This window comes from Acinonyx jubatus, chromosome D3 (assembly GCF_027475565.1).
Source record: "Acinonyx jubatus isolate Ajub_Pintada_27869175 chromosome D3, VMU_Ajub_asm_v1.0, whole genome shotgun sequence".
NCBI lineage: Eukaryota > Metazoa > Chordata > Mammalia > Carnivora > Felidae > Acinonyx > Acinonyx jubatus.
The window spans coordinates 30,540,206-30,565,399 of record NC_069392.1 but is presented as its reverse complement, the minus strand read 5'-3'; the positions used below and the strand labels follow the sequence as shown (position 1 = coordinate 30,565,399).

At 40.1% G+C, this 25,194-nt stretch overlaps 1 protein-coding gene across 21 annotated transcripts in view; it reads left to right on the top strand.

Annotated features, from left to right (window-relative positions):
* Positions 1-25,194, top strand: part of LDLRAD4 (low density lipoprotein receptor class A domain containing 4) — a 442,107-nt gene that overhangs the window by 53,455 nt on the left and 363,458 nt on the right. For 9 of the 21 annotated variants that reach the window (XM_027068400.2, XM_053206368.1, XM_053206371.1 and 6 more), the window contains exon 2: positions 3,674-3,763. The gene's annotated coding sequence lies outside the window, so the exon portion shown is untranslated. Of the gene's footprint in view, positions 1-3,673; positions 3,764-15,584; positions 15,690-19,020; positions 19,933-25,194 lie in introns of those variants that run through there. The other 12 variants (XM_053206364.1, XM_053206357.1, XM_053206363.1 and 9 more) reach the window with 7 other exon arrangements.

Below are 25,194 nucleotides of genomic sequence, written 5' to 3'. Positions count from 1 at the left end.
AAAATTATGCTGAGAAGAAGAGGTGAATTTATTGAAATTCTCTGCCTCCTATGTCATGGAACTGGTGTTTTTCATTTTTCTTGGCTTGAGTGAGAGAAATCTGCTGCCTGAGAGGCTCAACACCAGGGAGTAAACCCTGGAGATAATGTTAAGGTTTACTGAGTGATTTATGGGGGACTTGGAATATATAATACAATCATGCATATAGATTTCAGGAGAGTAGTGAATGAAGTTTTATTTTGTGTCTTTTAAGTAATTCAACTGATTTGGATGTTTTAAAATCACTCTTTTATTAAACCAGTCCTTTCAAAATCTAAAATAAAGCTTTAGTCACAGTCTTCTTTATAATAAAAAACAGTAATTTATCTCTTAAGGAGAGCAGAAACAATATATTTACATATGCAACTTTTATTTTAAACAGGGCTTAAGGGGTACATGGGTGGCTCAGTCAGTTAAGTGTCCGACTCTTGGTTTCAGCTTAGGTCATGATCTCAAAGTTCGGTGAGTTCGAGCCTTGCATCAGCCCTGCTCCTGCACTGACAGTGCAGAGCCTGCTTGAGATTCTCTGTCTCCCTGTCTCTGCCCCTCTCCTGCTCACACACTTGCTCTCAAAACAAACAAACAAACAAACAAACAAACAAACACAAACCAAAAAATACCCACTAAAAAAATAAATTGGGCTTAAGTAAAATCTTGCTTAAAAGAATTAAAAAGCATCAGTTTAAAAAAAATCGTGGGGTGCCTGGGTGGCTTAGTTGGTTAAGTGTCCAACTTTGGCTCAGGTTATGATATTGGGGTTCACAGGTTTGAGCCCCGTGTTGGGTTCTGTGCTGACAACGGAAAACCTGGAGCCTGCTTCAGATTCCGTGTCTCCCTCTCTCTCTGCTCCTCTCCAGCTCACACTCTATCTCTCAAAACTAATAAAAAAAAAAAAACATTAAAAAATTAAAAATAAAAAAATGTTAAAGCCCTTTTGTCAGGAAGTTGGATTTGCATTTTGTTTCATAATTAGAGTTGGGTTTTTTGACTTACACAGGTTTTTCCATTTTGGTTGGGAGTGAATGATTGATATGAATGGAAAACTAAGAGTGAGTCACAAATTCTTACTTTGGAAAATTTCTTAGGGATTTGTTGTTGTGGTGTTGTTTTTAACCTTTAGCTAAATGCCAGAAAAGTGGCAATGGTATTTGGCAAAAGTAGTGACTACTGAGAAACACTTGTAAGCATTGACTCAGGTTCACAGGTACAGTGAATTAACCTGTACTGGAGTAATTGTGGATTCATCATTTGGGGATAGAGCACGAGGCTGTGTCTTCCACCTATTTTGTAATTAATTTAGGGGCACCTAGGTGGCTCAGTCGGTTAAGCGTCCGACTTTGGCTCAGGTCATGATCTTGAGATTTGTGAGTTCAAGCCCCGTGTCGGGCTCTGTGCTGACAGCTCAGAGCCTGGAGTCTGCTTCAGATTCTGTGTCTCCCTCTCTCTCTGCCCCTCCCCAACTTGCTCTCTCTCTCTCTTTCTCTCAAAAATAAATAAAAACATAAAAAAATTAATTTAGAAGCTCTGAGCTCTGCTTTGAAGGATTGTATAAATTCCATTGCTTTGGCTTTATTGCAGTAAACCCAGAGATCGACAAATCAAAACTCTTTTAATTTGGTTTATTTAAAAAAATGTTAAGGGCCTCCCAGGTGTCACATACTCTAAGGGGATGCCAGGATGATGATGATGTGGTTCTTGTCCACCAGGAGCTCATTGTCAAGAAGGAGAAATAAATTTTCACTTATGGCTGGATGAGGCAGGTAGGAAGCGTTGTTCAGTTGTACCAGTTACGGATGCATGTAATATATATGTATTTAAGTATATCCCTATACTTAATTATGAAGTTAAATTCATTTTCTATTGCTGCATAACAAATTGCCATAAACTTGATGGCTTAAACCAGCACCCATAAATTATCTCATAGTTTCCATGGGTCAGGAGTTTGGACATGGCTTAAATGGTTCTTTGCTCAGGATCTCAGAAGTCTGCAATCAAGGTGTGGGCCTCGAGGTATGAGTGGGAAGAATCCACTTCTAAGATCATTTAAATTGTTGACAGAATTCATTTCCTTGTAGCTATCGGACTGATGTTCCTTTTTCTTTGCTGGATATCTCTCTCTCAGCTCCTGGAGGTCTCTGCAGTTCCTTGCCATGTGGCCTTTTCACAGGCCCTGTCACGATATAGCAGCTTCTTCAGAGCTAGAAAGGGAGTCTGTCACTCTTTAGTCTGCTGAGATGGAGTCTTACATAGCATTGCCTGATCAAGGGAATGACATGTCATTACTTTTGCCATATTTTGTTGGTTAGAAGCAAGTCACAGGTTTGCCTGCACTCAAGAGTAATTTTGCCTACCAAGGTACATTTCTGGTTATTTCACCAACTTCTTTTCCCAATTAATCTGAACATTTGAATCCTAGGAAGACTGATGATAGCAGTCCCAGTTGGGGAATAAAAACTACTATTTGGAAAACCAGAAGTGGATTGTTTCTTCTCTTAGCAGATAGAAAACAGGAGGAGAAAGTAATGTCTCTGGGTTCACAGTATTGATAGTAAGGGGTTACATAAAAACAGCGACCTGTTAGGCTCATGTGTTCAGGGTGGACCTCCATAGGAATCTCTCAGGATCCTCTGGCTAGACGTAGTCATTTTTTATCCGGATGTCTTAGCATTGGCTGATCACCCAGGAGTGACATATGGCAGGAACACACTTTGAGGGACAAGTCTCCTGGAGGGTACACTATAGCACACAAACTAGACAGATGGTAGCTTATTCAACCTTGGACAGGAGTGTAATCCTACACTTTGGCAGGCTGGGTGCTGAGAGGTGCTTGTGGTATCTGAGGCAGAGCTGACTGAGTTTACCTGAAACTGCTTTGTAAGGCACAAGGCAGTCACCTTATATGACCTGGAGTGTGTGATGCACACAGAGCATACTCGTCGAGTTGGGGTGAGGATGATCGTGATAGATTGTGTGAACTGGAACTGGACAAAGTCTAGAGCTCCAGACTGGAGGATGTTCTACCTGCAAGGTGAAGGGCAGGTGGAAAGACAAGTCTTTCAGACAGAACCATGGATGTTCACCCTAGGGTCTTCACTAAGCAGGGGTCAGTGTTGCTTCCGCAAAATTAAACATATTGCGTGGGAGGAAAAAGGTGCCACTGGGCCTGCCTCTCTTTACAGTTAAGAATTGTGTGGATCCATGCGCTTACAAGATGATTTGGACTGTTAAGAAAGAAAGTGGGCTTTACAGAGCCATACTTAGTACGTCTATGATTAGAACCCCCCCCCCCCAATCTAATAAGGACATTGTTCATTATTTGTTCTTGGTCCTTCATTGAAGAAAAGGTCTGTGTGTTTGGAGAATGAATCATATCTCTTTTGTTTGGAAGATAAGAACAGGGGCCCCTTGTGGATGCTAGAGAACTGATAGGGGGATTTTGTCCCTAGCTCAGTTGTCCCTTACCTGAGATTTTTTGCTGTAATTCTCTCTTCATTATTTGATGCTTATCTTTGTGTTCTTCTTTTATTCATTTTAGTAATTGTGGCTCAACTGTTTTTTGGAACTTGGGGAAAGGGATAGTCTGTTAAGAGAAACCATGAAATGGCTCACTGACATTCTTTATTTTTCCTTTTAGCAGTTCAAGCTCTATATTTGTAACATCACACTGCTATCTCCTGATTGGACCATTTTCAAGAACTCACATCTTTTTCATACAGCTTAAAAGGTGAGTAGAACTTAAGACTCTTCTCTTTGATGTTTGTGAAGCAAAGCTTGTCACAGCGCTAACTATTCTGAGATGGTGTACCTCTTAAGAAAGTCGTGTAATTTCTAGGCACAAAAACTATTTACTAATTTAGTTTTTTCTGGTACGAGGAAAGTTGCATGATATCAGATTGAATGTGGCTTTTCTTTTTTGTTTATAATTCACTTTGGGCTGTGAATGTATATAAAATATGTATTTCTAGATTTACTGAAAAAATAGTCTTACTGTTCAACTTGTATTTGTTGCTGAGCCTGAGCACTTAAAGCCCAGATACTTAAAAACATTTAAGGTCAGTGGGAAATGGGATTCTTTCTTTCTCATTCTAAATTCTTTGTTTTGTTTGATTTCCTACTTCATAAAATGAGGATAACAATGGGATTGCCATGAGAAATAAATGAGCCATCATACTTAATACAGCATCTGGCATATAGCATACACTAAATAAATACTAGTTCCTTTCTCTTTCTTAGCTATTGTGATATCAGGTGGGTAGGTTTTTCTTTCCCTGTATTGATAGCATGTATGGTTTATACTGTGAAGTGGGGGGGCGGGGGTGACCTAATTTGCTGCATTTGTTCTTACATTTGTGTGCCTGTGTGTTTCTGTTTTGGAGAGTGGGTGAGCATTGGGTTATCTGGAAGCTTAGGTGATCCCTATGTATTTTGGTCATCTCTGGACATCCTCAGACCCAAAGATCAATTCAAAGGCTGCCCTTGTTGGGGGACAGTCAGTGAAGGTGCTGGGAGGGTGCCAGGAGCATCCTACCCTGCCTCAGCTTGCCTGCCCTGAGCTTTTCACTTTAGGTGTACCTCTTTAGCTCTTGGTGCCTCTGTTTTGTCAACTCTTAATTGATTTTAGTGATTCTTGTTCTGCCTAATTGCTAGGCTGTAGGGAACATTAAATGAAAAAATACATGAGAGTCTTCAGGAAAGTAAGAAATTCTGTAAAATATAAAGTGCAACTTTTTCCTAAAATGTAATATGCCAGGTATGACTCATTGTTTATTCCAAGTTTCTTACTAGAATGTAAGCTTTAAAAGGGCAAGAATCTCCCTCCTTCCCTTCTACTGCCTAAAGCAGTGCCTGGTACAAAGGAGCTCAGTAAAACTTTTGTCAAATGAAATGAATTGATAAAGACACTCCCTTCCCCCACTGGAGCATATCCAAGCTTTTTTATTTGTGGTTGCATTTGGAAATAGATGAGGCAATCTATTAATGTGCTCCCTCACTGAGGCACACAGACCCTTGAATTTAAATGGACTTTTCATAGTTTGGAACCTTCCTAAAACTAAGTGCTATGAAGCCTGCAGTATGTAACAACCCACACTCTCTGAGTCCATGTTGGGTGCATTTCCTTTCTGTTGTTGAGTGGGTGCAATTTGTATGTGTTTCTTTCCTGAGTGGATTTTACTATTAAATATCTGAAATATACTTTACTTTCAGATATTTTATTCAGATACTTTATTTTCAGATATTCTGCTATCAGGTATTTCAAGCCCATTTGATGTGCTATTCCAGGGTAGGTGGTAAGCTTTCATGGGGAGTATTCCAGCTATGTGCCTTAAGGATATGTTCGGTGACTGACGAAATATTTCTTATTCATGTGATTCTTTATTGCCTCATAGGGCAGCATTTTGAGAATCCCTTACCTTCCCTTACTTGGTGAGTGTTGATGAATTGTGCTATTTTTCTTCCATAATTTGGCATACCCACCACCACCTTAAGGTGGGAGGCAGCAACTCATCTCTACCAGGGCCGAAGAGAGCGCAGGCATAATTTAGTTTCTTTTCTATCATTTCAGATACAGTTTTCTTTAACTTTACTCACCAAAAACTAAAGCCATCTTCACTTAGAATTTTACTGGGTAACCAGAGCTACCACTGGACTATGCTCCTAAGGACAGTGCAGCTTGATTTATAAAATTTTGACAAATGTAGACATATACTTGCAAATTACATAAAAACCTGATTTCCCCCCATATATGGAGTTACCTCATTCTGTCAGCTATTTTAAGCAACTTTCAAAATTGGTAATGGAAAACTTTTTCTTGACTACATTCCTCTATATGGATTTTAAATGAAATACAAAGCTTTGTTGCTCCTTATGAACATTAGAATGGTTGAAGAACAGACCCCTGTCTGCAGAACTGCATGTTGCTTTGTGTATCCCGGGTCACTTTCAAGCACATACTTGGATTCTGAGGTGTTGCAAGAACTTTCACACCTCTAAAATAGGTTCTTACAGCTGACTGTCCTGGAATTTATATTTGCTTTGTTACTTGTAAAATTCTGTCTCTCAAAGCTCACAGCTGGACCGTGAGACATTCCTAAGTGCTGATAAGATGGACAGGTGGCATTACCACTCTGCTTCAATTACTTGGCTGGATTTTTGCATTAACTGCAGAATGTGCTTGTCTTACTGAACAGTGGGTTTTTTGGACTTGGTTCTAAAATGGAGTTGGGTCCCATGTTTAGGTTGTTATTAAATGTATTTCAAAATTTTAACCTCTCAGATAAATTTGAAGACAGATGCCTCTTCGGTGTGTCACATTTGTAAAGTGTAGTTGGAAACACGGCCTCTGGCTCAAATTCTGTCCTTGCCACTTTCATTCACGTTTTTACTCTGACAAGTCCTAAGCCTCTCTGAGTCTGAGCTTTTCTCCTCTTTAAATGGAATAATATTTATCTTGTGGGATTTTTGTGAAGATGCCTCATTCGGCATTCATGCATAGTGGGAGTTCAATAAAATGCCAGTTATTTGCCATCCAAATACTAGCTCTTACTCAAGCACCATGTGCTGGCAGGATCAGAGGAGGAGAAGGAGCAGAGGCGCGGACCTCTCTGTCCTCTCTCAGGGTGAAGGAGGTTTGCTGAGGAATTTCCTGAGGCATCTTCTTGCTGGAGCCAGGTGTGGTAGACTGCTGGTGCTGGTGACTTGACTGAGCACAGTGCCTCTGGGATATAGGTGAAGAAATCCCTAATTCAAGCTTTTTGCACCATTTCCTGTCTTTGTCATGAAAGAATGAAATCTCAGACTTAGATCTGGTTGGCTCTCAGCACAGATGAGAAAGGTTCAGATGGGGAAAATCCCACCTCTCTTTTGGTTTCCTTTAAGGTCCTTAAAGGACCTGAAGTAGCTGATGAGGAATTGGGAGCCTTGTGAAAGTCTTCCTGCATAAGACCTGTGGTCCCAGTGGGGAGATACTCCAGCATTAAAACATCACCTCAGAAACCAGCCTGGCATTCCTGACTTCTTGGCTTTGTGTTAAATTTAAACTTTTAAAGTTTAAAAACCAAAGAGGATCAATAGTGCTGGGAGAAGCAACACCTTTGAGTGTAGGTCCCTGCTTTCTACACTGGTAAATAAAGCAATGCCTATTTTCTCCAGATGTTTCCTTGGCATGTACAGTAAAATAGATTAAACTGTGAAAATGTGATCAAACAAAAACATTTGGAGCTGTGGTATAAATGACCATATTGTGCTGGAGGTTCCCTAACTTGAAGGAAAATTTAAACTCTGCTTTACAATTAGGTTAGGATCATTCAAAGGCTGCACTGAAACTTCCTGTCTGTGTGAGAAGCCAGACAGTGGTGGACCGGTGCCTCTCTGGCTTTCTAGTTTGTCATTAGAGAAGTGACACCAAAGTTCCCAGTGGGAGGGGTCCTGGGACAGATCCCAGGTTGACTAGTTCTGGGTTGCCCCTGGACTTCTGAAAGAGTTTTTGGGTTCTCGAGGCCTCGTTCAGGCCCTTCTGCTTCCCACTTGCTTTCCCTTCTCTCTCCTCTGTGTCAGGGGCCTCAGGTCTGAAGTCCATCTCACCGCTTTCCCCTCATTCTTTAGATTTAAGTTTAAGAGTGGCAAAAGAAAAATCGAAACTCAGCAAGAGCATCAGGGATGCTTTGTGCCATGTTTGAATTAGGAAAAACCAGCAATGTGAAGAGGAAGTCCAACAAGCAGGAGCACCACTTTTAGAGACAGGGAAGAGAAACTTGTTATCTCTGTCATTTTTGTCTGTGGTCTGGGAACTTGGGGAATTTTCTTTTCCTAATTTGTTGGATTCTGTCCTCCTATTATTGGACTATATTATTTTCTTAAAGTAGACTCATTCAGGGCTATATCAGAAAAATACCTTTTCATTTTGCTTTAAAATCAAAAGGAGTGTGCTAACAGCTTCGTCAGCCCATGCCTAGCACAGTTGTGTCAAACTGCTAAAAAGCTAGCAAATTTTCCACCTAAAATTTTTGTGGGGGAGGTAAGAGTAGGGGGCGTGGGGAAGAGTATAAAAATAAACCTTTCAGAGATTCTGGGTTGCTTGGTGGCATGTGTATTTTTCCATGGTGAGGGTGGTTAGAAATAGCATTGCTTTTTATGGGAGTCTCAGCAGCAGCTCAGAAGTTTGGCTTTGTGGGCTCGGTCTCTCTGTGTGGGTGAGGCAGCTTCTGCAGCCTGTGGGGTGGGGGGCATGCCTGGCAGCATGCTCTGGCACTGTCACTGTCACTGTGTGTCTTCCTGCCTCCCCAACCCCCGCTTGGTGTCACCCGGATGAACAGCACTCAAGTGTAAAATGTGCTTACCAAGGTCAGGTTCTTGTGATGACTTGCCTGTGGCAACTGATGCCAATTGTAACAGACTGAGTCTCAGCGGTCCCCACAAAGTCACATTGGTACCTGTGTGAGGGCAGTCACAGGGAGCAGGTATCATAATCTGGGAGGGAGTCATCCTTCAGGGCTGCTGTGTGTCAGACTGGCTGAACCTCTTGAGCTTATGTGACCTCCCTTAGAGTCTTGATATCAGTGGGGTGGATGGGCCACCCTATCAAAAGGAGTCCTTATGGATTTTTGAAATTTGTTAGTTACATAATTCTCACAAATGGAGGTAGGTTGCCAAATGTTTCTCAAACTCAACATAGAATGGAAATGGAAGGAAGCAGCCACTGGGACAGAGGTTTTTAACCTCCAGGGGACCCAGGACATATGTGAATTCCTTGAAATTGTGCCTGTTCCTGCAGAGAAAGCCAAGGCTTTGATGGGATTCTCAGTAAGATTTTGACCTCCAAAAAGGTTAAGAGCATTCGCAGTAGAGCATGAGACGTGAAGTTCATTTAACTTGGGAAAATCATTTTGGAAATGTAATGAGTGTGGGCAGAGAGAGATGTCGACAGGCAGAGGGAGGAGAGGGATCCAGTTATAAATTGTGTAACCTAACAAAAAAGGGGACTGTTGGAGGTTTCCACTGGGGTTTTGTTTTGTAGGCTTTCTTCTTGAACTTCATGTAATATTTGTTTTTGTGTTGGAGATGGTTCCTGCTGAAGGCTGCTCGGTTAACTTTGCCAGCTGAGGGCAGCTGAGGTGTCTGCTGCTTTTAGGATGTCTGGGGTCTGTGTGGATTCAGCCTGACATTTAATGGTTTTTCCCTCTTTTCCTGGGATCTACTTTGCATGGTTCTCCACATTTTCCTACACCTGGAGATTACAGTAGGGAAGTTGGGGGACATACTTGTCTGGAGATAGATGGTGGAGGAAACGTCAGGCAACAAGAGTGCTTCATCTTGGCTTTCACAACTTGCTGTGGGTGTTGGGGGTGCTCAGCAGTGCTCTGCTTCAGAACCTTCAGTCTAACTGGGCCCATCGTATTTTGGGGACAAGTCTGCTGAATAAGGGTACAGATAATTTACAAATACAAAGCATGACAGCGGCTAAATGATCATGTAGGAGAGAGTGCCTAGGACAGGTCAGCAGTGGTACTTACACTCCCTGGGCTGCATGTTCCACTGAGGAACAGAAGTTGTTCTATTGAGTTCACAGAGCTACAGGATCAGGGGGACCATGGTATTGTTGGGCTTGTGAGTTACAATGGTCACTTCTCTGTCTTCCACAGCAACGCTTTGGAAATGGGGCATTTGGGCAGTGAGTACTCATCCTAAGCACTCTCTGACCTGAGTCTGCATTAATTTTTTAAAAGTTTCTAAGTTGCTACCTGTTATGTAGGTTCTGTTCTGTTCTAAAATTTTTCCTGTGCTGTTACATTCCAAGAATATAATGCTTTGGCTTTTTTACTTCTAGACTTGGGTTGAGCTGCATTTACACAGTACAGTGACTGGGCAGGGAGTTCTACTTCCTCTGGTGTTTAGTCTGGCAACTGCCGCATGTCCCATTACCTCACTCACGCCCTGTACCCCCAGTGATCTCATAAAAATAAGAAAATGCCATCATTTGAGAAAGAATTGTTTCTTGGGTCCAAGTAGGTTTGTGAAGTGTTTTTTATTGCTTTGCAAGACATAATGGTACTTTTGAGTTATTATTAAAAGAAATTATTACTATTTAGGTTAGTTACCTGATTTTTGATCTTTAATTAGTTCCTAAATCTTCTATTCCTCCACATTGTAGCATGTGTCAGCATTTTCTTCCCCTCTTAAGGCTGTTAATATTACATTGTATGGATATGCTACATTTTGTTTATCCATTCATTCATTGTTGGACACTTGGCTTGCTTCTAACTTTTGACTATTGTGAATAATGCTGCTATGAACATGGGTGTCCATATATCTCTTTGAATCCCTGCTTTCAGTTTTTTTGGGTATCCTCATTTAAAAAAAATTAAAACTCCCAAAACTTATTTTTTAAAGCACACTCCCAAGTAGATTCTGTTAGGAATTCAAAAGAAAGGTATGTTGAAGTGTGGAGGGAATCTACTTGAAACTACAAGATTTATAAATATAAACTAATTAAGGGGAAATAAAAGAGTAAAGTTGAGAACTGTATTATAGAGGTAATAAATATTATCAGCGGCCAATAAGCCTCTAACACATGTTTCTGAGTGAGGCATTATTCTTTTTTTTAATGTTTGTTTATTTTTGAGAGAGAGAGAGACAGAGTGTGAGCAGGGGAGGGGCAGAGAGAGACAGAGACACAGAATCTGAAGCAGGCTCCAGGCTCTGAGCTGTCAGCACAGAGCCCAACTTGGGGCTAGAATTCACAAACCGTGAGATCATGACCTGAGCTGAAGTCAGATGCTCAGCCGACTGAGCCACCCAGGTGCTCTGAGGCATTATTCTTTAGACAGGACTCCAAATAGAGCCAGATGCCAACTTCCAGGAACAACCCACTTAGCCTACAAGTTGCTTTTGTTTTGTCAGGGCTGCTAATAAGGGGCATCGTCAGGAAATGTGAAGAAATACAGAAATGGGAAAATTTCTGGTCAGATTCTTGTATTTCCTGAATATTGGAAAAATAATAAATTGTGATCTTTTCAGGATAATAATACATGATTTTGTAATAAGAATTCCTTATAAGTTTTTACTAGAGCGACTTCTAACAATCATGTAATAGGAAGGTTTTCATGTTAAGTTTACAGTATCAGTTCATTGCAGTGCCTTCTGTGTGGTACAGCAGCTTGTAAGGCTAGACTCACCCTTAGGAGCCTACCTACTTACTATGCTTCCATTCTCTGTAGTGTGTGAAATGCCTCCATCAAATTGAGAAATAAAACTAATATGTGAGAAGATAGAGAAGCTCGTCTTAATCTGGGCAGACTTTGGCTTTCAAAAGTACATGAAGATGTTTGTAAGTCACCAAGAAAAGAAGTTGTTGGAAGAAGAGCCATGGGAAAATAAGGGTCACAAACAGCTGTTTGGATATACTTTATCTTTAACACACATTTATAGAGCTGGGCACTCTGAAAAGAACTTGGGCACAAAGATGAATGGAAAGCAGTTCCTGCCTTACAGTGGGATGCATGATATGATGGAGGAGACCCACAATATGTCCTTAGTTCTAGTCCCTGGTGACGTGTGCTCAGCATGGTGTCCAAGGGGACCCCGGGCAGAGATATATGTGTACATCTGTCTAGGAAGCTTTGTTGGTTCACTCAAGAGGTGGTGACATTTAAAGTGGGTCTTAAACTTTAAAACTGTAGTTTTCCAGGTGGACAAAAGTAAGGAGAGAGCATTCTGAACACTGGGAAAGTCTCACACAAATGTGTGGGTGTGGGAACACTAACAGTGTGTTAGAATAGAAATGGGTGGGGTGCTTGAGAAGGAAGACAAGAGATAGAGATAAGGTTGGAAAAGAAAGCTGGGACCAGACCATAAAGCATTTGAATGCTCTGCATAGATTATCCTGTAGTGTGGGGAACACCATTTTGCATTTTTCAGGGAAGATGATATTAGATACGTGTTTAGGGAAGGCGAGTCTGGTGGCCATGGGTAGGAGTACATGGAGGGGAGAGACAGAAGCTAAGCAGACCAGCCAGAAAGAATAACATAGCATGGAGGCTCTTCCAGGGAAGCAGTGAGAAGGCCTGAACTGGGTAGTAGTGACAGGGAAGAGGGCCTGAAACCGAGAGGCTTTGGGTGTGCCCACTAAGCAAATGTGGATTCCAAAATAACTTTTAGGCGTCATCCTTGGGAAAATGAGAAGATGGTATGAGTAGAGACAGGCAACTTAGGAGGTGGAGCTCACCCAGGATGAGATTTCTTGACTGGCATGCCTGTAGGACATCATGGGGAGATGGCTAGAGGTTAAACAGCAAGCGGTCTGACGCTAGGAGAGGTCATGATGACAAGATGGAGATTTGGGGGTCATCAGCATGATCATCACAAAAGTGTAAAACAAATAAGAGAGCAGGACTTCTGAAAAGGCCATGTAGGCCACAAATATATAACTTGTCTTATACATGACGATCATCCATTCTGTTAAGTTTTTGTCTGTCTCTTGAGTTGTCAGAAAACAGTTGTTAAACTTTAACATTTAGTACTGTGTATCCTTTTACCTCATTAGTACAGCCATAGAGATTTTCCTCTTGGTCTACCCATTATCCAAAGCATTTCTTGTCTATACCTGGATGCCTTGAGGCCTGTTGCAACTCACACTCACTCATGCTTATATCATCTGAAAAAAAGTAACCCTAAAGCATGCATTATTATAGTTAACCTTCAATTTGGGTGATTTTGTTCAGTGAACTCCTGGTTTCAAAATCCCCTAACCTAATGTCTTATCTTCTTCCTATAACTACCTAGAAGTACTTTTAAGAATTTTACCCCTTTTGTCAGTTATACCTCAATAAAGCTGGAAAAAAAGAATTTCACCCCATCTCTAAATGCGATTGGAAAATTTCCTTGTTGATATTCTGCCATTAGAATTGGGAACACTCAAGAGCTTTGTAGTCAGTCTTCTTTCACAAATGCATTTTAATGAATATTAGGTAACCAAAAGTAAGGATAAAATGGATTTTGTGTTCTGTATCTCCTGGGTTGGATCTGAAATAGGGATGTGAGAAATGAGCTCTTGCTTTACTTTGGAAGATGGGTGAGAGGGTGGTGACATCTTTTGGATAAATAATCTATTCTTGGCCTGTACATACTCATTTACATTCTTGTCTCACGCCCTGGCTGTGATGATTTGACTCTGTTGAGTGGGCTTATACATTTTCTCCACCATCTGTTCTCACATTATGGAGGGGGCGCCCAAATTCTTATTACTATTACTATTCTGATTTCATGTGGAACTTAGTATGGGTGAGTGGAGAGAGAAACACTTATTATGAGGAATGGACTTAGTCTAAATTAAAATCAGATAATTAAATATTTCAGAGAAAATGGTAGTAACTAATATAAAATTCATAAAATTAAGAATAATTAATAGAAGATCAATTAAAGAATCACTGATGACATTGGTTCAATACAGAGAAAAATGTTAAAAACTTTATATCAAAGGAGGCAAAGAGATTAAAGCAAAATGTACCTGTAAAGCTAGTTTTAGTATAATTATCTAAGTTTCTAGAGTTTTTAGAAAATTTAATATAGACCTAGAAACTATCAGATAAATGACCAGAAACTATTATCATTATCTCCAAAAATGATTACTGTATTCCATGAAGAAGGTGGGATGGGAATAATTTATCAATTTATATTCCTCTCACATTTGGAAGAAAAGAGTTACTTATGTAACAATTTTAATGTGTTCTGTGGGTTTGTTTTTAATTGATAAAACATAGTGGTTTTATTATTCCTTAACTAAATGTAAGTAGAATATAATCTAGAATTATACAACTTTGGCTATTTCATACTAAAATATTGTTAACATAATGCAATTTTAACAAAATAATATTTTATTTATAATAATAATTTTATTTAATAATTAACAATTAAGCAGTTAATATTTAATTTAATATTAATTTAATTTTAATTAGTTAAATCAATCAATTTATTAAAATTAATTAATTTAATGTTAATAAATAATTAATGCTTATTTAACATAACAATTTAAACAAAAGGATCCATAAAGTAATTTGCACAATATTGTGACTACAAATGAAAAATGCTTTTGAAACCACTGCTATAAAGTGAATCAAGGGCCATAATAAACAGTTCTCACCAACTTCGGCAATAGACCATACCTCCTGTATTTTGGTGACACTAACAAAGCACTTAAGACTTGCTGATACAATAGCCTACTCAGAATCATTTAAAACACTACCCAGAGGGGCACCTGGGTGGCTCTATCGGTTGGGTGTCTGACGCTTAATATCAGCTTGGGTTGGGTCTTATGGTTTGTGGGATCGAGCCCTTTGTGGGGCTCTGCACTGATAGTGCAAAGCCTGTTGGGGATTCTCTCTCTCTCCCTCTCTCTCTGCTCCTCCCCAGAATGCACACATGCTTTCTGTCTCTCAGTCTCAAAATAAATAAACTTAAAAAAAAAATAAAACACTACCTAGAAAAAAATAAGTACGGAGCTTTGACAAAAGAATTAAAACACTGTTGAAGCAGCATCATGCGGGCCTTTGAGCATTTTGGCAGTTGGGGGCTGTTATAAGGGCCAGTTGACCTCATAAGGAACTTAGGCTGTGTTCTGCTTTGCAGAAATTGAGAATGCTCCACTGGTATTTTCCACATAACTGTAAGGGTCCCAACACTACACCTGTTGTTTTGAATATGCTCTGAGCTTGTATTGTATTATTCTGTTGAGTTCTAATGGATTACTTCTTAGGGACTTAAATCACATTATGTTTTTTTCTCAGTTGTACCTATTACATAGATGAATAAACTGAGGGAATGAGAGATTACAGGAGGCATATAATAGGATTTCTGATGACTGTTACAATGTCAGAAGGAATTAATAGAGTATTGTAGATTGCAGTACATTGACTGGTTTAACGATTTATAAATGTGTAAATGTGAGACTTAATACTATTAGATGACTAATTGTCTAATCACTTCAAACCTTCTTGAGAAGTGTCATCTGTCTTTAATGTACAATTGAATAAAAACATTGACTCCATCTTTTGGGAACTTTTTAAAAAATTTTATTTTATCTTATTTTTTTAAAGTTTATTTTTGAGAGAGGGAGGGAAAGAGAGATAGTGCATGCATGTGGTAGTGGTGGGGGTGTGCAGAGAGAGAGAGAGAGAGACAGAGAATCCCACTGTCAGCACAGAGCCTGATACAGGGCTCAAACTCAGGAACACTGAGATCATGACCTGAGCCAAGATCATGACCTGAGCCGAAATCAAGAGTTGGATGTTTAACTGACTCAGCCACCCAGGTGCCCTTATTGTATTTCTTCAAGTAGACTCCATGCCCACTGTGGGGCTTGAACTCATGACTCTGAGATCAAGAGTTGGATGCTCTACCGACTGAGCTAGCCAGGCACCTTGGGAACTTTAATTTTTAGTGGAGAAAGCATAAATAGGGATTGTGATTAAGAATTGCTAGTTGTCCATTGCAGTACTTTGCAAAGTAAAGCTAGATTGGTAAAATCATCTGGGGTCCATCTGTCTCTGTTCTAGAGGGCTCTGCTCACCTGCAGACCCAGCTGTGTCCAGTGCTGAGCTGTGGGGACTGCCATGGAGAGAGAGTTATGAAGAGAAGAGCTGTACTGCAGACCAACAGATGTAAACTCTTATTTGTTGAAGTTTGGTACTTGAACTTGCAGCTTTGGGGGTGAAGAATCAATCATGCTAAAATATAGGCTTCCTCCTACCTAAGGAAGAACCATATTCTATCTTAGTCTTTCATATGAACATTGGGGGATCTATGAGAGGTGCAACAACTTCTGGGGAAATTACTGGAACATTCTGTATTTTTAGTTTGGGACAACAAGACTGATTCTCAGCCCTGGGTATATAGCTTTCCCATATCCAGTGTGTGGTTTTTATGCATTGGTAGATGTGGTGGGTTCAGAAACTGGGTGGGGTGATAATCCTGTAGAAGACTTCAGTACTCCTCAGTGTGGCTGAACAGTTGATGCCTCCTGTTTGTTGACGGGAGCATCCATTCCTTCCTCTTTATCATTAGACTGGATGACTTTGTTTCTCCATGATTCTCAGGGATCTCAGTTCCATAATTTTTTTTTTCAACGTTTATTTATTTTTTGGAACAGAGAGAGACAGAGCATGAATGGGGGAGGGGCAGAGAGAGGGAGACACAGAATCGGAAACAGGCTCCAGGCTCTGAGCCATCAGCCCAGAGCCTGACACGGGGCTCGAACTCATGGACCGCGAGATCGTGACCTGGCTGAAGTCGGACGCTTAACCGACTGCGCCACCCAGGCGCCCCACAGTTCCATAATTCTTGAAGAGAAATTGGAGTTGGGGATTCCTTTCTGTTCATGGTTCTTCACGGAAAGGTGTTAGTACTTTGGGTGTCTTAAATGTTTATCTTGTAGTCAGTATGATGGTTAATTCTGTGTGTCAACTTGACTGGGTCAGGGGTGCCTAGATTAAACATTTCTGGGTGTGTCTGTGAGGGTGTTGCCAGATGAGGTTAGCATCTGAGTTAGTGGACACAGTAGATTGCCCTCCCCATTGTGGGTAGACACCATCCAATCTGTTGAAGGCCTGCATAGAACAGAAGGTGAAGGAAGGATGAATTTTCCTTTTGCTTTTTGCTTTTGCTTCCTGCCTGCCTTCTTCAGCTGCAACATTGGTCTTCCCTACCCTTTGACTGGGATTTACACTGTTGGCTTTCTGGTTCTTGGGCTTTTAGACTCAGACTGGAATTATGTTACTGGCTTACTTGTATATGCAATTTGCAGACAGCAGATCCTGGGACTTCTCAGCCTCTCTAATTGTGCGACCTGTTCTTCATAATCAGTTTCCTTTCTTTTTCTCTCTGTCTCTCTCTCTTATGTGCACATGCACGTGTATTATCCTATTGCTTTTGTTTCTCTGAAGAACCTGTGACTAATACAGTCAGTTTAAGAGTTTGTAGAGCTGCCTCTTCACTGATCTGATTTTGTTTATGTCCTAAGCATTCTCCTACTATTTCAACATATACCTTTTTGCATATCTAACTTACTTAGATGAAACAATCCTGAAGTCATGAGAACACTATACAAGTTTTGCTTGGCCAGCTATTAAAGATTCCATTTTTTCAGTTTTCTCTTTTTCTTTATTCATTCCTCAGACATATATTCTTAACAAAAAAGATTTGAGTTTGTTTTTGGCATCTTTTTGGGCCTTATTCCTGTACTAATATGTGCATAATTTCCTTCTTGATAAGAAGCAGATCAGGGTATCCTGAAAGTTTTGTCATCCATCATCAGTTGTGTGACCTACTCCTTATTGGTGGGTAGCAGTGAAACACTTAGTGAAATATGAAACTAATTAGAGATCAAGCTCTGGGTATATCCTAAGAAGTTAGAGTATACCAGAAAAATGAAAAAGTCTTATTTCTAATTTTAAACCATAGCTGATTTATACCAAACCTTTGCCTCTAGGGTAAGCCTATAAAAATATAAGAGGGTACAGTCTATATAAGGACTGTCATTGCCAGCACCAGGGCACATATCTGGAGACCTTGCTCTGTACCACAGCTTTCTGAGAGAAAGTTAGCCCATGTAGAGGCCAGATCTGGATCTGTTATGACACACGCAGATTTTAATTTCTGGAGGCTATAAGTATTTTCTTAGTTTATAGGCAGTAAAAACCTAAATAAAACTAAAATGGACTGTCAAGATTGGGTGGAGTTTGGGCCTCTGAATCACAGCAAAATAGCCCCTGAAGAGAGTCTGAGTAGTGGCATATATATCCACCGCTCCTCCTCTTGTCCTGTCAGTCTGTGTTCACTAACATCTTTACATCTTTCTGGCTGAGGTCCAGTCTGTAGTGCTCCAGAAAACAAAATGATAAATGATAATAATGAACATCAAAGCCTTCTTTGCCACATAGAGGGGCATCTGAAAGCAAAATAAGTTGTTAGTTTTTGCATTCATTTTTATATTCACTCATTTAGTAAATAATTACTGAATACTTGTTGATTGAAACCATAAAATATTTGTCCTGTTAAAAACCTTTTCCCAGTTGAATTGTGTAGTTGGAGAAATTAAGGCTCGGACAGCTATAATGATTTGCATGTGGTTACAGAGCATGTAAATGGAGCAGCAAGGTCCTGGCTCAGGTCTCTAGGTCCCTCATGCAACTTTCACATCCTCACAGGCTCAGCCCATCTTACTCTCACAGAAAACTCTGCAGACTGGCCTGGTCTGAATTGCAACTGATTTATTGGCAACTAAGATCTTAAGATTCTTTGGAACAGTAGGGTCACATTCAATATAAATGTGATTTATCTTTAAGAATTCCTGAATTTTAACAAAGCAGTGTTTCTGAGGGGAAAAAATGTGCCATTTCACAACCAATGTAGTTTTCTCCTGCATTCTTAAGCTTACAATTCTTTCTTCTTTTTTTTTTTCCTAAATAGTTAGTGAACCAGACTATCTCCTTGCTTGCTTTTTTTTATTTTTTATTTTTTTAGTTTTTATTTATTTATTTTGAGAGAGAGAGGGGAAGGGGCAGAGAGAGAAGGAGAGAGAGAGAGAGAGAGAGAGAGAGAGAGAGAGAGAGAGAGAGAATATCCTATGAAGGCTCCACACTGACATGGGCCTTGAACTCACGAATGGTAAGATCATGACCCAAGCCAAAATCACTAAGATGCTTAACTGACTGAGCCACCCAGGCACCCCTACAATTCTTTTTTTGAAAATTGTGCTTTTTATACTTAAGATTAGAACTGAGTCGCAAGCAGTGGCAATAGCATAGGAGTTTTGTGTTTACCAGAGGAGTATTGCCCCCAAATATGTTGGGCTAGCTTTTGACCAATCAGGTGAAATTTTGGAAAATGTCCCAGTGAAACAAGATTCTCCCTTCTAGGCTACCAATAAGAAGTGTTAGATGTTGGGTACTTTTAGTATAGTGAGTCTTCATGCCTTTGTTGTGTGTCATCCAGGGGCTCAGCAGTAACAAGGAAGCGCTATGGGATTCAGAAGTTTCATGTCCTCACGGAGCTATTTGCTGTTTGGATGGTTGAGTGGATGGAGGTAATGATAAAGCATTTCTGAAGGCCTAATGTTTTTCTGGATTCATTGTCTTAGGTGCTTCAAAAGCATATGGCAAATAGTAACAACAGTCAACAGTGTTGAGTGCCTCTTCATGTGAACATAGATTATCTGTAGGTTGGCTTACTGATATCATTCTTAGATGTGTTCAGTGCATATTTGTGATTCTGTGAGCCATGCTCTACTGTGTTGTTTCTCCAGCTAATTCATATGACTCTGTGACTTGAGATGACTAAAGGTCAGGGAAACCTGAAGTATAAAATCTCTTTAGCATCTAGAAATATCTCAATATTCTTCACTCTTTACCTTCGCAATATCACATGAAATAAAATATCTCTAGTACATTTTGAGAAAGGAGAGAGGCTCTTGGAGTAGGTTTTCTCCTATCCAGTTCTCCAAATTTTATAATGGAAATGTTAAAACTTTTAAAAACCATGCCTCGAGGTGAAGAAAATGAAGCAGAAGAGAGCCACATGATTGGTTGAATATCCTGAAGCATGGAGGGTAGAGAGTTCTTGGTTTCTGCTTTCTCCACCTGATTTAGCAGCACATTATTTTCTGGTTATTATATGGAGGAATTATTTTACAGTAAATGAGGCAGCAATAAGCTGCCTTATACTTTGTGAGAGATCAACAGTCGTGATATAAGTTTTTTTTATTTGCTATCCTTTTTTGTTCCTTGATAATTCTGGAGAACAAAGGCCACTGGAGAGAGATCTGGGATCTTTCCAATCCAGGAGATACTTGGAAATGGGATGATGACCAAGGCAGTGGTTACTCCAGGAGATCAATTCTGGGTGTTGGTAAGGATGCTCCTGAAGCAGGGGGGCTTTGTTTCTGGGGCGTGGCTACCCTGTCAAACGAATACTGTGAGACTGTATTGTTGACCTATTAACTTTTAAGGTAGACATATGAAATAAATAAACCTGAAGTCAATAGTTTAGGTCTTGACAGGGTTACACATAGTTTGATGACCTTTGAAGCATTGAGCATGGGTTGGCATTCCTTATAATTCAATTTTATATCCTTTCTGTGGCCTCTGTGGAATTAAATCACTTTTCTTTTTTTGGAAAACTGATCTTTCTGTGGACATATTAATTTAGTGGAGGAGACCTTATTTTTAGGTTGCTGCTGCGAAGCTTTTGCCATATAGACTAACTGTAGCTAATCTCATGTGTTGGTGTGTGTAGAGAAAGTCAGCAGTAGCTGGACTATGGTTATTTTTTGGCTTCTGTTTCCCCTCTACCATCTCTGAACAGATACTGAAATTATTTAATTAAATTTAGATGCATGAAGAGAACACCTACTTGTGTAGAAGTTATGCAAAGGTATGCAAATCATGCACAAATGAGTTGGCTTGTCTGGACTGGAATATTCATTGCCATCACAGAAGAGGAAATACAGGAAGACAGTTGTCTTATTGTTCACTTTTGGATTGAATCATAACTTCAAGATGCTTTTTTTAAAAAAAGTTTGACTGCCTCATTAAATAGAAGTCTTGGATGAATGTCACCTTCCTTCTTCGTTTTTTTCACAGTGCATATGAATTTTTAGGTGTCAGTATTAACTCATTAGTCATTGTCACCTCTTCTGATCACCCTCTGAAGGTACTTTTAAAGTATACCTTTAAACTTTTTTTTTTTAATATTGCATTGTACCTTGCTTTAAGTCACAGAAAATCGTATGTTAATGGCACTGTCTGAAGCTAGTCCTATCCTCTTTAAGGATCTTTCAGGAGTCAGGCTCACAGACTTGTGGGGGCTGGAGGCGTTCTTTAGTACAAGTTTAGTGGTAGCTATCTCTAAATTTATGGTAAATTATTTGTGAGGTTGGAATGACAGATTTGTCCTAGTGGTTCTCCTATTAACCTCTAGCTATTTAAGTTTAATTCTATAAAGTAAGCTGAGAAATGTACATGTTAAATGCTAGTTACTGCCCATGATGAAAGGGCTGATGATGGTCAAGGTGACTGTCACTTTGAGGCTGTAGGCTGGGAGCATATCATGAAGGACCTGACTAGAAATGGCTTAAATAAGAGATAATTATGATAAATGGCCTTTTCTTAAAAAGGCTTAATCATTCAATCTGAATCTATAGCAAGAGATTTTTGTCATCAAAAGGATGAGGTCTGTGGTAGTTCAAAGCTGTTATTAACAAAAGAACAAGTTATATCTTTTTCTTCAGAATTGAAAGGGACCAAAGCTATCAGAGATATTCAAAAACCTCAACTACAAGCTAGGAAATACAAGTCAGAGAGGTTAAATGACATGCCCAAGGTCAGACCCTGAGTAAATGGTGGATTGAGCCTTTATGTGAAAGCCTATGCCCCTTTCAGACCTCATTCTACACTGCAGGGTGTGGATGGAGGGTATTGTAAGCTGAGTTGAAAATGATAATTTTAATGGTTGCTAGGAAAATTCTGGTTGTACACTTTTTACATAGAAATTGATGTTAGTGAAGCTTGCCTACTTGTTTGAGTACCAGCCTGTTGTGTAGACTAGTAAAAAATGTTTATCTTTTTCATTTGGTCTTACATGGAATAGCTGAGAGATTGTTAGAAGAGCTGAGAAATTGTGAGTATTCTCAATGGATATATAAGTGAATTCTCTCAGAATTGTTCACCAGAATTTGTTCATTGGTTATTAGGAAATGCTCAGCAATGAAGAACATTTTGGGGAATGGCTAGTCAGATTTTAGGGACATACGTAAAAAAATTTGTAGTAGTCAAGTACAATGGAAATTAAGCATTTGATTTGTAGATAAACCCTTCTTGCCCTGGAAGAAGTAAATAAGTTGTGGAGTCTTTGTTTGCAACTGAGGAATTAAACCAATAGCTTTTCTAAGAAAAGTTCCTTAAACAAAGATATCAACAGTAGTGAGGGCCCTTGTTGACATCTGGACTTTGTAGAAACTCGAGATATTTACTCTGCTCTTTTGCTTGGAATTTCCTGTCATACAATGGCTTGTTCTTGCCATACCAAGATGAATAACCTTGTGTAATGTGCCCAACATTTGGAAAGCTATGATGGACCTGTCATAGGGAAAACCTTGGAAGTTGATTCTTCTGTAGAGTACCTATTACAGAATCATTACCCTATCAAGCCATGCATGTGGAGATCACACAGTGCCTGAACCTGAAGGGAAAACCAGTGGCTCCTACATTTGGAAGCCCAGTGTGGGTACAGGGCTCCCTCAGCATCTCCCCACATGTCAGCCTATGGTTGTGCTGCCACCCAGGACTACTTGGAACATTAAACATAACTTTACATATCCAAATGTCTTGTATATAAGCTTAAACCTGTGGAAGAAGTAGAATGAGTTTTAAAGGGTCATCTGGCAGCTTGAAATGTTCAGCATTATTATACTCAGGAGTTACAATGGTCGTGGTCTGGTGACTTCCAAGTGGGAAGAGAACCTTTATGATGCTATTTCAGCTAATACATGTTCTTGAATACCTGGAGCAAATGGCATAGCCACTGTTAGTTAAATATGCATATCCTATCAGATGTTAAGACCTTCCCAATAAAGTATCATGTGTATTTTCATGTGTGTGCTTTTAATGATTATACGATTTTTTTATTGTTTGTGTGTGAAAGTTAACACTGTGCATGAACAAAGGCAGAAATCATAAAGTCAGTTTTAGAACTCCAAGTAACTGTAGAGATCACTGATTCCATTTTTTGTATTACACAAAGAGGAAAACCTGAAGCCTAGAGAGGTGAAGTGGCTTGTGTGGGACCGTGTAGTCAGCCCGCTGTAGACACAGGAGCAGAGTCAGTGCGGCTGCCTACCAGTCTAGAGCTCCTTGTGTTCTGTTAGGCTGTCCTGCTCCTGTCCCTTCAGTTCAGTCCCACAAGGTGATCTGCGGCATTATGCCAAGGAAAGGAGGCGTGACCTCCTGTATTCCTGTATTGTAGCAGGAATAGAATGTAGTAGATTACATCTACTTAGCAAGAGGCCATTTCAAATGGAAACTTTTGGAATTCTTAAATATAAGCTAGCATAAAGTAGGGAAAGGGAACTCTGGAAAGTCTTGTTGCAGCAGTTTCAGGATCTAGCCCAGAAATGATCAAGACCAATCACATAGCCCCCCTCTGACCATGCAAGGACAGGGGTCCTTGCCTTTCATGTGCCCTTCAGTGAATAGCACTTGATAACTGACAGGCCCCATTTTGTTTTCTTAAGAAATTGTAATAGAACTAATGGAAAGTACTTGTTCACTGATATACATGCAGTTTTGATTTATAACTAGCATTTTATTACTTAATTTAAAACATTTTTAAATAAGGGGCACCTGGACGGCTCAGTTGGTTAAGCGTCTGACTTTGGCTCAGGTCATGATCTCGCTGTTCGTGAGTTTGAGCCCTGCATCAGGCTCTGTGCTAACAGCTCGGAGCCTGAAGCCTGCTTCAGATTCTGTGTACCCCTCTCTGCCCCTGCCCTGTTTGTTCTCTCTATCTCAAAAATAAATAAAAAACATTAAAAAAGATTAAAAATTTTTAAACAATAAAAGCAAGAAAATTTAGAAACAAAGAAAAAGGCAAAAGTCACCCATGGTTTCATGATTTTCATACAACTATTTTTCTTCCTGTGTATTTGTCTTTTAATATTTAAAAAAACATTTCTATTATTTTTTTTGAATTTAGAGAGAGAAAGCATGGGGGAGAGGGGCAGAGAAAGAGCATTTCAAGCAGGCTCCACGCTCAGCACAGGGCCTGACGTGGGGTTCAATCCCACGATCCTGGGATCATGACCTGAGTCGAAATCAAGAGTCGGACACTCAACCAGCTGAGCCACCCAGGCACCCATGTCTTTTAATATTTACAAAATTTAAAACATTTAAAAAATATGTGCTTTCTACAAGGTGATAGTTATGTGGCTGTGTGAAAAGTTCATGATCTTTGGAGGCAGACAGACCTGGGTTTGATTTCTGGGCCTACCAATTACTAGTTATGTGACCTTGGGCAAGTTCCTTCACTTCTGTGCATTTCAGTTTCTTCATCTGTAAAATGAGCTAATGCCTTAAACTCACATAGCTTTCTTATAGGGTTGAGGGAGATACTGTACATGAAGTACCTGGCCTTTTGTGGTACACCATTCACTGCTTAATGTTATCTCCCTGGCATTTGTTTTCATTTTGCTGCATGGTCTGAAAGGAAATTACTGCCTTCTTTGATAAGAGAAGTCCCCAGATCCCCATGACTGGCTATGGGAGAATGTTCATAGGAGAGGGCATTGAGACTGAGTGACTTTGGGGCCCTGAGGATCTCTGCATCTTGGAGGGTACTTTGCTTTGCTGACCTGAGGGTGGAGGGGAAGGGAGAGGAATGGCACTGTGCTCTTTGGTGTTTTCTGGCCCAGTAGAGGTCACACAGCCCTTTTCCTAGTATCCTATAGAGGGCTAAGATAATTCAACCCTCTTTACTGGCGCCTGGTAACATAGGGACCAGACTGAAGGCAAGTACCACTTCTAGTTATTAAAACATCGTTTTTTGAATGCCAGAGCCATGATATTGGTGTACAGATTTCAAGTCTAACTTAGAGTCTCTACCAGGCCTGTCTGTTATATCTAAGACAATGGGTAGGGCTTTCTTTGATTGTTTAGACAAGAAGGCATATGGAGTTGGGCTAGGATTTGGACTAAACCTGGAACTAGAGTGGGACCTCTCCTATTTGCAGGAACTGACTAAGAGGGCCCCCTGGAACAGGCGTGTAGGGGGCCATTCAGGGGCACTGCAGTAAGAGAGGCACAGTATAGCCATGGGGGAGCCAGGTGACTATGGAGGAGCAGCCTCCCTGCCCCTGTTCAGGGGCAGAGCTCTGGTCCCAAGATGAGATAGTACATGAGTGAGGGGGTGGTTAGCTTTTATTGATTTTAAAGATTTTATTTTTAAGTAATCTCTACACCCAATGTGGGGCTTGAACTTACAACCCTGAGATCAAGCATTGCATGCTCAACCTACTGAGCCAGCCAGGTGCTCCAGTGGTTAGTTTTTAAAGACAGAAGAGCCACCCAGCATTTATCAACAGGAAACTGGAATTCTGTAGAATCCAGTAGAAATTCA